General features: G+C 40.8%; 1 pseudogene; it reads left to right on the plus strand.

Moving 5' to 3' along the window:
- Nucleotides 1-18451, plus strand: part of LOC107600358 (acyl-CoA synthetase family member 3, mitochondrial-like) — a 120041-nt pseudogene that overhangs the window by 73064 nt on the left and 28526 nt on the right.

An 18451-nucleotide genomic window follows, 5' to 3' on the forward strand; every position in this document is an offset into this window, starting at 1 on the left:
GAAGTGGTGAATGCCTCACTTCTTTCTGGGACTTTTCCAAACTCCCTGAAAACTGCAGTTGTTAAGCCCCTTCTGAAAAAGAGCAATCTTGATAACACCATTTTGAGCAATTATAGACCTATATCAAATCTTCCTTTTATAGGCAAGATTATTGCAAAATAGTTTTTTAATCAGCTGAACAAATACTTAAACTCAAATGGATACCTGGACAATTTTCAATCTGGTTTCCGACCACATCACAGCACAGAGACAGCACTCATTAAGATAATAAATGATATTCGCTTCAATTCTGATTCTGGCAAAATATCAGTGCTGGTACTACTAGATCTCGGTACTGCGTTTGACACTGTTGATCATAGCATGCTTCTACAGAGACTGGAAAACTGGGTCGGGCTTTCTGGGATGGTACTCAAATGGTTCAGGTCATACTTAGAAGGGAGAGGTTATTATGTGAATATAGGAGAGCATAAGTCTAAGTGGACGTCCATGACATGCGAAGTCCCACAAGGCTCAATTCTTGCACTGCTCTAGTTTAGCCTGTATATGCTCCCACTAAGTCAAATAATGAGAAAGAACCAAACTGCCTATCACAGCTATGCTGATAATACCCAAATTTACCTAGCCTTATCACCAAATGACTACAGCCCCATTGACTCCCTCTGCCAATGCATTGATGAAATTAACAGTTGGATGTGGCAACATTTTCTTCAGTTAAACAAGGAGAAAACTGAAGTCATCGCATTTGGAAACAAAGATGAAGTTGAATGCATACCTTGACTCTAGGGGTCAAACAACTAAAAATCAAGTCAAGAATCTTGGTGTGATTCTGGAGACAGACTTTAGCTTCAGTATGTCAAAGCTATAACTAAATCAGCATACTATCATCTCAAAAACATTGCAAGAATTAGAAGTTTTGTTTCCAGTCAAGACTTGGAGAAACTTGTTCATGCCTTTATCACCAGCAGGGTGGACTATTGTAATGGTCTCCTCACCGGCCTTCCCAAGAAGACCATTAGACAGCTGCAGCTCATCCAGAACGCTGCTGCCAGAATTCTGACTAGATCCATTCTTTATGCCTCTTTCTATGCTGAGTTAAACTTTAACCCTTTTCTATACCAACTGTATGTGTGTGTGTGTGTATGTTTATGTTAGACCGGCTTAATGTGTTTGTGTAGTATGTTAGACTAGTTTAAGTTTTTATGTAGTTAATAAAACCTTACTTGTATCACACTTGGCGTGTTCATTGTTTACTCATAACCGGAGTCAATAATCATGCAGATTTACGTTACAAACTTATAGAATTGTACAGTAAGAAAGTTATTTCCTTTAACCAGGAAATTAACGTTCTTAGAATTGACAAGACGGTTGACCCTGAGTGGTCAGCTAAATATCTACAGTGGATCTAAAATATTAATAATTAATCATAATTAGTTATGGTTAATTATTCATATTTCCCCATGAGCTGATTCGCTACACAAATTAAAGTTTTAAAATAAAAATGTTAATTGCCACATTCAAATAAAGATTTTAAAATGCAGGCTAAGTGTCACTAATTAAACAAGTAGGCTATGTATTCAGCTAATTGTCAGCCTCTTATATGTATGCTTCTCGTAAACAATTAGTCAATATGCATAAGGGCTGCCCTTAACTAAAGATTTTTCTGTCGACTAGTAGTTGTTCATTTTAAGCATTAGTCGACTATTAGTCACACTTGTATTAATAAACCATATAAATCATAATAATGAGCCTTTAATTGTCTACATAGCCAAATAAGCGCTCAACGCACGCAAAAAAGGCTTGCCACAGCGCACCGGCAAATATAACAATTATGAATGTGTTAGGGAAAAACAGCCAGTACACTGCATTAATGTTTTAATAATTTGCTGTTACACTAGTGCTTTCTGTTTTCGGTTTAAGAGATGAAGTCGGCGACACTGACTCATCATCTCCGCAGTATGTGCGTGCATGTTTCATACGGATTACATAATCTGAGAATATTTGTTCCTTTTCAAGGGAACTGCGTCCTCTAAGGGTCGCTATGGGGAACGCCTTGTCATGATCTGTGTCTGAAGCATACATAAAAAAAACACCAACAACATGTTGGCTGGCGACAGCCCATGACATCACTACCGGTGCGACTATAGTATAAATAAGCGCCGGGAGAACACGTCATTCTCTTCTTCGTCTTCATTGACTGTTTTGTTTGAAGCGTGCATTCCGTGGTAAGAGCGATCTTTCTTCCTTCATTATGGCGAGCACTAGCAAGACGTTTAGAAGATGTGTGCATCCATGTCGTCGTTATTTGACACTGGATGACACACATGATCTTTGCGTCTTTTGTTTGGGAGCACGCATGAGTTGTCCTCGAGGGGGCAATATGCGTTAACTGTGAGCTTTTTTTGTTTTTTCTCATTTGTCTCTCTTTTCGATGAGAGAGGGGCAGCCATCTGCTCCCCGCTGTTCAGGACCAGCCGCTGCTGAGGCATGGAGGAGAATGAGCTCGTGGGGATTGCAGGTGGATCTGGCCGATGAGATTAAAGAGGGGCTTTCCCTCTCGCGTTCATTGGCTGTGGATGAGAGTGAGCCGCTGGAGGATGATGTTATTTCCCTAACATCGTCTGATCCAGGGGCCAGTCCTCTACTTGGCCCAGGAAGAGCAGGATATGTCTGAGTGGGCCAAGAGGCTAAGGCTGAGCCCTCCCAATCCTCCTGCCCATGCCACGTGGATCGCGCCATGGCAAGGCTTGACTTACCGTGGAAGTGGGCCAAGAAAGTGACGTCACGAGGCCATAACCCTCCAGCTCAGGTGAGCCTTCCTTTTCTTCCTGATCTCCATACAGAGATTGAGAAGGCATGAAAGAGGCCGTTTTCCTCACGCTTCCATCGGTTCCAGCATACAAGTTATGACAACAACGAGGGGATGCGCGAAAGCGGCTATGAGAAGATGCCCCCTGTAGAAGAGATGCTGGCTAGCTGTCTCTCTATGGGTGAGACATCCTCTCTTAAGACACCATCCTTGCCGTCTAAGCCCCTTCGGGATACATCTCGCTTAAATGGCAGGGCATACGCAGCAGCAGGTCAGACTGTTGCTTCGTTGCACACGATGGCGGTGCTTCAGGCGTATCAGGCTGATCTACTGAAAGACTTGGATAAAGGTGAGGGCCTTTCTCCCGATGAGGTAGCTGAGTTGCGCCGCACCACAAATCTCGTTCTCTGTGCTACTAAGCAGGCCGCCTCTGCTACGGGCAGGTCCATGGCGGCTATGGTGGTAACGGAGCGACATCTGTGGGTGAACCTGGCAGATATCGGGAGGTGGATGAGGAGATACCCCCTGACAATGTAAAGCGATTTGAGTGCCTAGAAAAGTGCTATATAAATGTAATGAATTATTATTATTATTATTATTATTATTATTATTATTATTATTATTATTATTATTATTATTATTATTATTATTATTATTATTATTATTATTATTATTATTATTATTATTAAGAAAGAGAGGCTCCGGTTTCGCCTTCCGAACTTTTCGGTACCTCCGTCGAGACAGTGGTTGAGAAGTTCAGGGAGGCGAAGGCGCGCTCAGCAGCCTTCAAATCCTTCATTCCACAAAGGTCCAGGTCTGAGCCCGTACAACCCAGGGGTCCTGGCCCGTCTCAGTCTGAGGATCAGAGATGGGCACAGAAGGCTAGTATCACAGCTCGCGCTCCTCCCCCGCGGGTAGGGATAGGAGGAATCGTAGGTCATAGGGAGGTAGGCAAGTCCTAAGTGATGTGATCCAGACGAGGCATCAGCGCTTTCGTCCGGATCAGAGTGATACTTGAGTATCTACTCATTTCCCTCGGGGGGTTTAACATCTGCCCTTATCTTCCCCTTCCTAATTCCCCTGTAACCACCATCTCTCCACCTGACCGAGGTTAGGTAGGAACTTCCTGCAATACAGTCTCCTATGCTGGACCTATGATGTTTCAGTTGGTTCTGTGGCTTCATAGTAACCACCTTACTGATGGTCTGGACTAGAGGCTTCTTCGGGTCCCTTCTTGAATGGGGCTCCTGCGCGGGAACCATGGTGGGTGAGTACGATCCATTTTTATAAAAATATATATTTAATACGCTGGTGGTTGTGTGTATTCCATCTGTGAGCTTTCTTTGCAGTGTTTTCCGGGACCTGTGTGTTTCTGTCCTTTTCTAGGGTAGGTCCTCGGTGAGCACCCCCTCTGCTGGATTCAGAAACCGGGTGCTCGACTTGCAGTGATTACCTCATTCGTCGATGTTGTATCGAGTCGGTATGATAGCCCTGGTTCCGGCTTCATGCTTCCGGCTTCATCTTCTTGATCATCAGGCCCCCGGCACGGCACTGCAAAATTTCCTGGATGTCCGGGCTGGGCTTATGCTTTCAGCCTTCCCTGTCTGGTACGCCGTATCTAGGTCGCCCTGAGGGGCTTCCTGGTCGCCAGGATATCCCCTCTTGCTGAGGCATTGAGCGGGAAGTATAGGTGGCATTTGCGAGAACCTTCTTGTGAAATGCTGTCTCAGGCAGTGCTCCCCTTGTCTCAGAGGGTTATCTTTGAGCTTGCCACCGGCAACATCAGGCGAACTAGACCCTTCCTCTGCCTCCCTGGTGCGCTGAGTTTTTGGCTAAGCTTGCAGTATGCTTACCCTTCTGATTTCTAACGAACATGCTGTAGGTCGAGCCCCCTCTCGACTGAGAGCTGGGTGTGTTGCTCCCTCAGCTAGGTAACTTACTGCTAGCCATTCCAGCATTTTACCATAGATCGAGCTTATGGCTTCTCAAACATTTTGTTCTGGTGATGTACAATTTCCATCTATGGGCTGCTCTTTCAGAGTGTCACGAGAGCCGCTTGGGACGGTATCTTTAAAATCCATGTTATGGTAAGTGTGCACGTGAAGTCTTTGTATACTTTCTAAAATCCACACTGTGGTAAGTTCGCACGCTAGTACTTTGCGTTCTTTCTAAAATCATGTATGGTGAGGGTTACGCACAGCAGCTTCATGCCCTTTCTTGAGTTTGTTAAAGCCCCGGTTCCACCTTGGGCACCACTCCACCTATGTATTCTCTGGATACCTACTTTAACAGGGTGTTGCTACTAGGGGTCTGTTGAGACAGTTCCTTCAGCAAGCTCATGCAGAGCAAGCGGTAGCCCCTGTGTGACAGGCCAAGACTTAGTATGATGCTAGGCTCTTGGTCGTATCCCTTTAAAGGAATCTATTCCTGATTCCAAGCCTTGAGCTCTATCCCGGGCCCAGGAGTCTGGCCCTAACAGGTAAGTTTTTTGGGGTATGTATCCTAGACCTTTGGCCGTAGGGGATAATGTCACAGACAGCCATCTAACATCCTAGGGGCAACTCCCATGGCTATGGTAGAGTTGGTACTTAGTGCTCGCCATAGGTTTCTGGCATGCACTCCCCTCACCATGGTGGCATGGGTATACCCTTCCCCATAGTGACCCCTAGAGGACGCAGTTCGAAGTTCCCTTGAAAGGGAACGTATCAGGTTACTTATGTAACAATGGTTACCTGAGTAGGGAACAAGACACTGTGTCCTCTAGGTTTCCTGCCATGCTTCGGACGCAAGCTTCAGACGAAGAAGTGAATGACGTGTTCTCCCGGCACCTATTTATACTATAGTCACACCGGTAGTGACGTCATGGGCTGTCGCCGGCCAACATGTTGTTGGTGTTTTTTGAATGTATGCTTCAGACAGAGGACGCAGTGTCTCGTTCCCTACTCAGGGAACCATGGTTACATAAGTAATCTGAGATGTTTTCTATTTAAATTGGTTCATTTAAAAGTTTCACTCTCTATAGATATATTTTTCATGTCTGTAATAAGGCAAGCAGACACAGAGTTTCAAAGTGACACGCTCATGTTCACAGAATCCGAGGCGGCAGAAAACGCATCCTGTTTGCTTTCATTATTTAACAAAAGCACAACATTTCATTGTCATTCTGAGTGCACATGAATAAATGTAGAGTCTTTACAGATACAAAAGATGCATTACTCTTATCTGTATGACCAAAAATGACGAAGTCTTTTAAGAGCCAATGATCGCACCGGTGCCTCCATCTGTCATGCAGTAGCCCAAGCGTGCTAATGTTCAGCTTCCACACTCCGCACAAACACGTGAACAGCGCACTTTTTTCTAGGCTAAGATTAGATTGAGCTGCCATGTAAAGTTGCTACTACATAAATTTTTCAGATTATAAGCCATATTTGAGGTTGAGGAATGTTAGGTGAGCATATGGATGTCCTGTTCGATGTACTATATTACCACATAGACCAGCCGTTAACGATTTGGCCGTCACGGACTGCGTGATTTCGCCACTTCATGTGGAATAGTTTTTTATGTCCGAACTGATTGCACTGTATTTTATGCAATTCGAACTGATTGCACTGTATTTTATGTATAATCATTTTCTTTTTTCAACTGTCTTAAATTCATTTTAAATAAATTTTTTAATCATTTTCAAAGTTTTTAAATTCCTTGTTTTATTTTTGTGATTTTTTTATGATTATTTAACTTTCTTTTATGTAAAGCACTTATAATGACCATTGTGTACGAAATGTGCTATATACATGAACTTGTCTTGCCTTGCCTTACTTCAGTTCCTCATCAAGTAATAAAGAAACTGTGCTGGGTACTACAACCAGTGTCATCATTATTAGGGAGGCATAAAAGCATTTCATGTCAGATTCTCTTTTGATGTACCACAATCAAAACACCGTAAAACAAAATAAGAAATGAAATGTAATGCCTGTAAGGAACTATACATGTAATAGACAGGTGAATTTTAATCAAACCCAAATACGCCCAAAGCAACTGATTATTGTGGTTGAGTGTAAACATTTCGACCTAATTCAGGACTGCGTGATTGTGCACCCATGCACCAGCCCAGCTGCACGTGGTAAATAATCATGTTCATGCCACAGCACAATGAGGACTGAAGAGTTGTTTGTGAGCATCATTCAGTCCATTTTAACTCAAACTTATTCATATTAATTCACTTTGCTGATTTAAAGGTTTGGGGCACAATGGATTTGGCCTGTTTTTCTGTACCCAGTGTGATTGTCCCATGCTTCAAACATGTGGACCATGAAAACACACACAAGTACCTGTAGGTCAAAATCTCTTTTTCTTGTCTTTTAGGTTCAGTGTTTGGTCTCAGAGTGGGCATGGAATAGAGATGATGTCATCCTGCACACGCTCCCCCTTCACCATGTGCATGGCATCGTAAACAAACTGATGTGCCCCCTCTGGGTGGGTGCTACCTGCATCATGCTGCCAGAGTTCAGTGCTCAGAAGGTACAGTTTTACCACTAACCACATCATTAAATGTGGGAATTATTCAGAGCAACATGCAGTTACGCAGTGAATCCATAGACTTGTAGGTATTTAATGTTAGCACACTGTTCAAAATGAAGACAAAAGTATTTAGTGGAACATTTAATGTGATGAACTACATCTGCTCTGTTAGAACACCTGTGTGAACTGACTGAACTTCATATGTCGGTTTAAAATTGACTGGCTAAAATTGGTTCAGAAAAGTCTTCGATCTTAGAAGTTTGTTCTGAGAAAGGACATGCATCTAGTGATGTTACGTTCTGTGCCAAGGCTTCGGAGCGTGTGTCGAGAAATCCCGGCAGCTTTCAGTGAAGCATACATCAAAGCTTGTATTGCTTTAGAGCAATGACGTAATTGATGACGTCCGAAGCCTCGCTTAGCCAGACTGGTTCAGGAAGCAGTTCGAATCTTGTAAATTCACAGTCCTCTGCCCTGTTAAACTCAGCCACTTTCCAATTTTAGACTAATAATATTGGCCCTCCTGCCTATTATGAGCAAAGACTTGATTTGCACACATTTGATAGCCTCATTAATTTCAAACCAATACGTTTATTACACAGTTATGTTATATTATGTTATACAGTCATTATGAAATATACATTATATTCATATAAATAGATTAGTCTATGTGGAAATTGATTATTTCTAAGCCTTATCTGGAGCAAAACAGTGCATCATAGATCACATCAGGTCATCTGTAATGTACAGGTGCATCTCAATAAATCAGAATGTAATGGAAAAGTTCATTTATTTCAGTAATTCAACTCTAACTGTGAAACTCGTGTATTAAATAAATTCAATGCACACAGACTGAAGTAGTTTAAGTCTTTGGTTCTTTTAATTGTGATGATTTTGGCTCACATTTAACAAAAACCCACCAATTCACTATCTCAACTAATTAGAATACTTCATAAGACCAATAAAAAAAACCGATGTTCAGCCGGCCGTCTTTTGCTTCAGTCTATGCGCAGTCGGTAGGACTGTTTAATATTCTTTCTGAACCAAGTCACGCACCTCTCTAATTGCTGAGTCAGGGTTACCATATTCTAATTTGTTGAGATAGTGAATTGGTGGGTTTTTGTTAAATGTGAGCCAAAATCATCACAATTAAAAGAACCAAAGACTTAAACTACTTCAGTCTGTATGCATTGAATTTATTTAAAACACGAGTTTCACAATTTGAGTTGAATTACTGAAATAAATGAATTTTTCCACAACATTCTAATTTATTGAGATGCACCTGTATCTGCTTGTTGTACACTCTTTGGCCACCATGTGGTATTGTGTGCAAATGAAGCCTCGAGAAATGAACCCTTTTGTGAACCACTTGGATGAAAAGCTTCAATGCTTCATAAGGATTCATCTCGCCATCACTACATGCATCATTTGTTTACAGATGTCATTTGGTTTGATATTTGTTTATTTAATGCAATGACGTTCATTCATTTTTATATACAAATATTTTTGAAGCTGCTGCATGCACAACATCTTTACAGGGAATTAAGCTAGACAAAGACAATGGAGACATGAGAGCTATATATACAAAGAGACTAATGTCTAACAAGGTACACCTGTGAATAATCAAACAATGAACCAATGAGAGGACGGGACACATGACCAGAACAACCAATCAGAACATGACACATAAACTAGGGACGCACATGACAAGAAACAGAGATGGTCTTATGCTGCGTTTACGCCATGTTGTAATTACAGTGATTTCAAGATGACAACATGTGTTCTATTTGGAGCTGTTCACACCCTTGGACTCGGAACTATCACACTATCAATGCCTAAACATAGTGCCTAATTAATCTGAGCTGGTCAGGTGGTACAAGTTGCAGCTCTCAGAAAACTCCCAGTTCTCAAGTTGTAATTACGAGTTCTACGAAGACATGAATGTTTTTTACAAGTTGGTATCTCATAATCATGGAAATTATGATATGGCGTGACCGCACCTTTATTATTGGAAGATGCGAAGGTCTGTAGTACTTACCATTGGAGAAAGCATAACCGTCAACTTGGATCACGTGTGCCTTAATACCCAATCACGTTACAGCTGTGACATCATTTAATTTCAGTCAGAGTTGTGTGACAATCAATCGCCTTTTATGGATACCATAGGAATAAATGAATGAAAGTGCCGAAAACTGAATCCTACATGTCACAAAAACTCATTGACTTCTCTTATAAAACAGCATTTCTTTGGTGTAAACTCTAAAAATAGTTAAATCCAAAACTATTGTTTATTGTAAAACATGTTGAAGATTAGCCCATTGGCTGTCATTAAATGATAAGCTGTTTCCTCACCAAAGCTGTTTATTCAGCATAGTGAAGCCTCTCCTCCATTAACATCCATTAAAGTCGGCATGAAATACTGTAGTGCAATTGAAATGAAATACTGTAGTGTTTATTGTAAATAATTTATCCGTGCACTTCATTTTTTTTTTATTTTATTAATGTGCCCTCGTAATCTTTAATCAAAAACGTTAACCTCCCCTCCCCCTCAAAACGACTCATCTTCTCTTCCGGTCACGAGATATGGTGCAAGGGCGGAGCTAGTGACGTGAGGGGTAAACACTGGGATAAACAACAGGGGGAAAAGCTAAAGATGTCTGATGCTTCACTTTATAGAAATCAATGCATTGACCAGTGCTGACGCAAGCCATGGGGGAGTATGCTACCCTTAAAAATTGAATGGATATTACCACAACATTACTCTTAGGACATCACAAACAATTTTTTATGAATATGACTTAACCTGATGGAGGTTGACTCAGTCATTCAGGCAGTCTCTCTCTCTCTCTCTCTCTCTCTCTCTCTCTCTCTCTCTCTCTCTCTCTCTGCACACGCGCTGTTAGGCATGTTTTGTGCCGATAATCGTCCTCCTCCTCGTCTTCTTCAATAAATAAAAGATTTCTTCATGCTAGGGTGTCGGCGGTGAATCCAGTGGAGAGAAATCCCCCCACAACTACCCTTACAGTGTGAAACAATGTGGTGTTAGAATGTTACCGCTAGATAATTAACAACAGACAGTCAATCGCACACCTCCTATTCATGTGCTTTGGACAGTTGCTGAAACACAGTGCCTTGTATAAACAGTTGTTTCAGCGTTTGAGAGGAAAATGTAAAATGTTGAGAAGAGAAAAAGAAGAGAATGTTTCATTCTTACCTTTATAGTCAAGAGTAATCCATTCAAGAAAAATTGATACTATAGCACAGTCGGCAATATATAATATGAAGAAGTGCAATGTTTCCAACCAAAGTTGCGAATTTTGAGCAAATTTGGAATATTGCATAAAATAAGTACTCTTTCCATCCAGTGAGATGAAGAGAACTAAATTGCCACTTCCTGATAAACTGACGCCAAATATCACTAAGATAAAGGTAATTTGCTAGGAGAAGCCATTGTGGGTCTTTTTTGTATATAATAAATGCCTCAGAGCACGCATACTAAGCATGTGGTCATGTTATCTTGCTTTCGTGGACCGATGCCTGCTGTTTGGAAATGCAGTTGTGAAAGACGGTTCTGGGAGGTAATTATACCGAACCACTTTGACGACAGACTTTGTCTGAAGCATTTCAGAATGACCAAAACAATATTTCAGATGCTGTGCAACGAGATCAGTCCGCTAGTTAGTCCAGTTATGCTGTCCCATTGTGCAAAGTCACATGACTTTGTTTTTCTATAGTGGTTAATGTGCATATTTTCTTATTGGATAAAAAATGTATCCGATTTAGTTGAGCAGTGGCAACTTTGCTATCATATATGGCCTCCAATACATGTCCAAAGTTCCAAGTAAAGAAATCCCACCTCAAATAAAAAGAATGATTTAGACAATTTTGCAAAGCAATTTTTAACTTAATGACAAGCTTCACAATTGTGCTTTTAAACCGTTCAGCTTTCTTGCCTTGTAGGCTTCAATTACTGTACATTATTGTAAATGTGTTTTCCATTTGTTTTTGCAAACTGTGGAATGATTTAAAAAAGTGTCTGTGGTGATTGACAGCATGCCACAGTTGCAATACATAGACATTAAGTTGTAAATAATTCCACAAAGATTATTCCACAAAGCCATTTTTTTTCTTAGAGCAACATTGCAGAACACCATGCTGCAAGTGTCAGTGAATTGGGGCGTCTGCCCGGCTCCCCTGGGGAGGAACTCATGAGACCTGCACAATGAAGTTGTGTGTAGCAAGGTGGAGGAGGCTGCTGATCACCCTTATCGGGTACTTGTCAGAGGGATGCACTAATTGTAGCCATGTTGCTGCGTGCCAGCGCTGCAGGCGTCAATACAAGGACTCGGGACCTGACAGATTCTGGCTCAAACACTCTCTGTATATGTGTGTGTGTGTGTAAAAGATAGCCTGGATTGTCACTGCGAGCGTGGAGTTTGCGTGATAGATTGCCCAGTGTAGCTTTGTATCTGGCCACACCAACTCTCAGTAAGGGCTTTAGAAGCAGATCAATGGATGGGTTGACATTGAGGAATGATCTGTGTTTTGTAAAGGGAGGGGGTTTACGGCAGTGAGCGAGCAAGCGGAAGGGTTTTAAGGTCCAGGAGAATTTAATGGGAGTCAAGGATCTGATTGACAAGAAAGGTCTGGAGAGTACACAACAGGAAAAAAAAGACATTCAGGCCAACAAGAAAGTTACACTCTCTGTTTTCCACAGATATGACCTTGAACGCACATGTTAAAAAACAAACACCTTCTTTGAGGGATCAAATGCTTTCTTCACCGCAAGGGTTTTATTTACAACATGCGGTTCAGTAATTTTTAATGAAGCAGAAAAATCTATATTTGAGCCACCATTACTTTGGCTTGGAGTTGTTTGAGTCATGAGCGCTCATCTCAGTTCTGGTGGGAGCAAAACATGCGTGTAGATGAATTTATTGCGGTATGAATGCATTAGACACCCTGCAGTCAGAGACTCTACTATTATTAATGATGGGATGTTAAAGGTTATCCATCATGTGATGGTGCAGGGTGGGTGTCTTCTACATGTATGTTGCTCATTATTGGATTTCATTGTGCGAGATTGGTCATGTACAGTTTTACAGATACATTTGCTTTGAAAGAAAAAACGTGTGTTTTTTGTAGTTTTGTAGCTTTCAATCTGTTAGCTCTGAGACATCTTTATGCTAGTGTACTTTTAAATGTTAACAACAAAAATCTTTAAAAAGTAATCCAAAATTTTAGAAAATGGATGAAAAATATTGGCTTATCTGAGTCATCTGATTCATCGCTCACAGAGCATTTTTGCGTGTTTCGCCTCAATATAATGCTTTCTTGATTGTCCCTCTGTGTTAATTTCACTTGCCATTAAGCAAGTCTGTGATCATAGTGTAAGGGAAACAGGTCAATTTAGCTCAAAGGGAATCATTTAAGATTTTAAAGGGAACTCCACCAATAATATGTAAGGGAATTAGGACAGAATCACTGTTTTACGGCTGATCACTGAGACTGCCAGCGATTCAGTGAATGAGCCGTATGACATCAATTCTGCAATGGATATTTATATCCAAAATATAGTGAAAACACTATTAATTAGCATAGTAACAAGATCATGGTTTTGGAGGAGATTTTTGGAGGTTTTGCAAGCCAGAGCACGCTCAAAAAGCGCTAAGAAGCACTGGCTAAAAAGCATATAACTAAAAAGCCGCATGGCTAAAAAGCATATAACTAAAAAGCATGACTAGAAGCAAAAAGCTAAAAGTTAGACACTAAAAGCTAGACACAAAAAGCTAAAAGCTAGACACAAAAAGCAAAATGATTAGTTGCTCGAATCCTTTTAGTGTCATTTAGGTGCATGGAAAACAGTTTCTGTGCCATTCTGTGAACGTAAGGATGCGTTCTGTGAAGACCAGAGAGGTTAAAATGTCTGTAAGGAATTTCAGTATGATCTGTCTCCTAAGTGGGGGGAAAAGTCAATCCGAAGAGCTTGTGATCACTATCACATGTTTCCATGTGATGGTCACGCTATGCATCTCTTTTGACCATTATTCTTGATAACTTGCCCCCAAAATTGACAATCTCCTTGGAATTGTCAATAAGTGTTCTTTTGTTTTAATGTTGAAAGCTGTTCTGTGAAAGAGTTGGTTAGGCTTGCTTCAGACTGGCTAGGGTCTGATTTATGACATCCTGTTGTCTTGGACCTCTTGTGGAATTTTGGGCTCTTCAGGTTTCAACCATGTTTTGACCAAATCTTAGATTGTCTGATTCGGTATGATATCCTACAATAGTTTTGCCAGGTTAATATGTAAACTAAAGACTATTATCTGTAATAAAAAGTCAAGTCCATTCATGGATGTCCTACCCCATCTTATTTCTCATTTAAAAATTCATGAACACAGGAAAAACAATTGTGTTTGATTATTTGCTGTGTGCAGCAATCAGTAAGAGAATTGTGAAAATTTGAAAGAATAGCCTACTGCACCTGCCAAAATGTGCTGTTACACTGTCTATGCACTGTGCAATGAGCTTGACTTGACCTTCAGTCCCACAATGCAAAGCACTTGTCTTGACCTTTCATTTTCAGTGCGATGAATAAACAGCTGAAAGTTGCACTCCTCCTCTTGTTTTTTGTTTGTTTGTTTTTTCTACTTGCAGCTATATTTATTTTTTCATTTGATCCACGTTTCATGAATTTTGGGTATTTTGTTATATTTTGTTATAGACCAGCAAATTAATTGGCTGAAGTCTGCAAAACAATTTGACAAGTTCAAATCATTTTGATAGCTTATTGTCAGGAATGTCTCCAGACAAAATGTGTCAGATTATTTGTGAATTTGATGAGCAGCCTGTGCACGACAAGTTTACACACATACATACTGTACTTTGAAATAAACAATGTGGAAGTACAAACAAATTCATTCAATTCTTTGTTGGGGGGCTAATGATATGAAAAGAGAAACCAGAGCAACTTGGGTACCAGAGTGGAGAGGAGGAGGTGTGGTGATGAGAGATGGGTTTTTGATGATAAAAGAAGTGTCACTGTGTGTGTGTATGTGTATGTATATGTGTGTGTGTGTGTGTGTGTTGGTGGGGGGTTGATGGAGAGAGTGCGAGACAGCAGGAATGATAAGAGCATGGAGGTACTGAAGCAGGAAATAATGAAATGGAGAGAGAGAGAGAGGACGGGGGGAGATTTGTGCCTCCCATGGGGGACAGAGCCAAGGAGAATCTGTCGTTCACCTTCAATTAATTCACGCGTTTCTCCCACTATGTTCTAAAGGTGCAGCCAGGCGTGCAACGAGACTGTGTGTGTGTGTGTATGTGTGAGATGAAAAAGAAAGAATTGTTATATTGTAACTTTTATGTGTGAATCATACACATTTATGTTTGATCATCCATTGTACCGCCTTTCATTCTCACGTGTTTGTATGTGGTACAATGAAATTATGGAGTAATTTCCTAACTCCTATTAGACTTAGGAGTTAGGAAAGTTAGATGCTCTGTAATTGATTTGTGTGCCTGCATGAGAAGTCTGTTTATATTGACAGTTATGCTGCTTGTCTACATGCATCTGTTTCCATCTGACAGACTGGGATGAGTGTGGGTGTGTGTGGCGGGGATTGGGTCTTTCGTCCTTCACTATGCTTCACACAACACATTCATCAAAAGCAGAGAAACGCTGTAAAAGCCCAGTGTGTCCTGCACAGTGCAGTCTTCACTCTGACCTCAATAGTAGCTCTACTGGGAATCTGAACTGTTTCTCTTCTGCTGTGAGTCACACTGACCTTTACAAATCTATACTCGCTTTTTCCTTTTTTAACAGCATTCCTCCAGTCGACAACCTTTCCCCCCAAGATTATACAGTCACCAAGACAAATAACACGAGGGATGCACAATCAGTGACTTAATCAGTATCTGTGGTGTTTTTTTTCTGTAATTAACGGTAACAGTCTGATTAGGCTGATACTGGAAGCAATTAATATGAGGGTTGTTGTTGTTTTTTTAAATCCAGGTCAAACATTATACTTTTTTTTTTTGCCTGGTTATAGAAGTATATTTTTGTACTCTACATTTAAATGATTTGATGTCTGATTTCACCTACTGTGAACTAAGGGGGTCTGTAAAGGCAGAAAATATATATTAGTATTCCCATTCAGCTGGCAACATCCTGCAATCTTTTCTCAGTTTTTATTTTATTTTTTTTTTTGTGACCTACAGTCTATTTTTTTTTATATTTACACTTAATCAGTTATACTCATTAATCATTACTCATATAATCATGTTAGTATTCCCATTCAGCTGGCAACATCCTGCAATCTTTTCTCAGTTTTTATTTATTTATTTTTTTTGTGACCTACAGTCTATTTTTTTTTATATTTACACTTAATCAGTTATACTCATTAATCATTACTCATATAATCATTCATTGTGAGAAATGCATTTCATAACTAATATATATATATATCTCATTTGATCATTTAGATATACACCTCAATATATGATGACAAATAACAACTATAGTAAACTAAAAAATAATAGTAATAAACAAATTGTTGTAACTTATTGATTTAGCTATTATTATAACAAATAAATAATACAACATTTGTTGTGCATATCAGCTATCTAACACTTAATAATAGCTGATATAAAAAATCTGTTATAAATAATAAATAGTGGTCAGTGTCTTTTAAGAGCCTTCCAAAAAAAGAGTTAAAAAAAGAGTTAAAACTGCTGATGCTAACCAGCCAAACTTTACAATGACAAAACATGCAGTGCTAAAATAAAAATAATTATTGGTTAATGAATTGGCCAACATTTAGATATCAGTACATACCTACAGTATTAGAACATGCTGGCATTATTATTGGCAAATTTGGCTGATTAATTTCCTTTTATATTTATATTAAACTGTTCAGGTACATATTTGGTTGACAATGCTAGAATGCATTGTCATAAAAACAAATTTTTAATTTGTTTGTTTTTGCTGTGTTCCAGGTTTGGGAGCAGTTGATCGGTTCAAAGTCCCCCATGGAGAATGTATTTTTGGCAGTTCCCACTATCTACTCTAAGAAAATTATGACCAACACTTTACTCAACCTCGAGTCCATGACTTCATCAGGGCTGTGTGCAAAGAGAGAATACGGTACCATCCTCTCTCTTTCTCTTTTAAAACACCACAGTAATTTAGCTATAATCCTGACTCACTGCCTCTGTCTTCAGATGCAACCAGCCAGAGCGTCTCCCCCAAAATTCTCTTTTTTTTCCTTCAGTACACCTACATCAAAGCGAAGCCTTCAAACCTTTATTTGACTCAGCCACATAAGCTTCTGTGTACTTTACCGCAGGGTCAAATGGTGAAACAAGACTTTTTGAAATTATGCACAACCAGTGAATTAAAAAAATGTGTATAAAATGAAATGATGGCCAATTCTCTCTCTCTCTCTCTCTCTCTTTTAGGTTGATGAGATCTGGTTCTGCTGCTCTTCTACAGCCATCTCCGGAAAAAGCAGAGCTCCTGGAGGCGCGCCATGGGCAGAGCTAAAGAGTGACGAGCACTTGGCCGCTGAATGCCAACAAAACAGACATTTGGTGCCCATTCACTTACCGTCTGCAGTTCTGAATCATGACCGGGAACTTTTATAGCTGGGACCGCTCCATCTTTCAGTATCAAGCGATGTGCAAATCCAGCGTCGAACTATGCATTGTTTATAAAATGTTCGTCAACAAACACACTTGTGAAACTCCGTTGCTGCCCCGAAAAACTAACTGTATCCACTGTTTACATATCACTGGGTTCTTTAGGAAGCTGAACAAAGTTATCTTTCCCTTACAACCAAAAACACTTCTTTGGATTGGAGACATTCTTCCCAAGTGAGTCCCGTGCAGCGCTGCTGCCGGATGAAGCTCGTTGATGGGCGCGATCTCGCTCTCGCTCTGGTCGATGTGTGCGCGGGCGCGCTCTTCTGGGAGAAATGCCCGTATAAGGAGTTCCACCCTCGTCTACGTCATGAAGAGCCACGATCGAAAAAAACTCGCCGAAATAAGATTTTTGGCACAGAAATAATCAGTCATGCGTCCAAATAGTTTTTTGAAACTTTGTCCATGCTTAGCATGAGAATCCAACTCTTTAACAATGTGAACAGCTCTGAATGCATGAAACAGCATTGTACCCCCCCCTTTAACAAAAGTTAACAATGGTATGCCGTACTTGCATAGCGTCACCAATATAGAAGTTCAACTGAAGATTCTGAAAGCTTGTTTGAAGAAGATCCCATATTAATCTTTTATGGCTTTACAGTCATTTTAAGAACTAGGCCTGCCTGATATCAGATTTTCACTGCACGATTATACTATACGTTCACTATAACAATATCACTGCAAAATTCTTTTGGCCATGATAATTGTATAGTGAAAATCTGTTGATTAACTTTTTTCGGATGCTGGAAGAGTGTCTTGCTTTGATTTGATCAACATGATTTTGATTTGATCAGCATGATTTTGAGCAACAATAACAGCTACATTTTTCTTTTTTTTTCTTTTTATTATGGATGGATAGAAATGTCTCGGTTACGTATGGGAACCCTCGTTCCCTGAAGGAGGGAACGGAGACGTCACGTCGGATGACCGACGAAATAGGATTCAGCGTGTGAAGGCCTGGCGCCGGACGCTCCGCTACGTCTGGCTGCTGAGGGGACAGAGGAACTCAACAGGGTCTACTGTATGAACTCTCTGGAGTGGTTTTGCAAGCCGACCCAAAGCCGGGGCCCCTCAGTGCTTCTACCCGTTTGAGGTGAGAACACAGGAGGATACCGGCTCCACACGAAGGCTATAAAATCTGGCGAACGTGTTAGGGGTCGCCCAGCCCGCAGCTCTACAGATATCTGCCAGCGAGGCGCCACGAGCCAGTGCCCAGGAGGATGCAACACTTCTAGTTGAGTGAGCTCGCAACCTGAACAGGCAAGGCACACCCTGTGCCTGAAAAGCCAGGGTGATGGCATCCACTATCCATTGGGCCATCCTCTGCTTCGAGACGGCATTCCCCTTCTGCCGGCCTCCGTGACAGACAAAGAGCTGGTCTGAGGTCCTGAAGCTTTGCGTCCGGTCAATGTAGCACCTTAAGGCTCGGGCGGG

Source organism: Sinocyclocheilus grahami, unplaced genomic scaffold (genome assembly GCF_001515645.1).
Source record: "Sinocyclocheilus grahami isolate Dianchi unplaced genomic scaffold, SAMN03320097.WGS_v1.1 scaffold282.1, whole genome shotgun sequence".
Taxonomy (NCBI): Eukaryota; Metazoa; Chordata; class Actinopteri; order Cypriniformes; family Cyprinidae; genus Sinocyclocheilus; species Sinocyclocheilus grahami.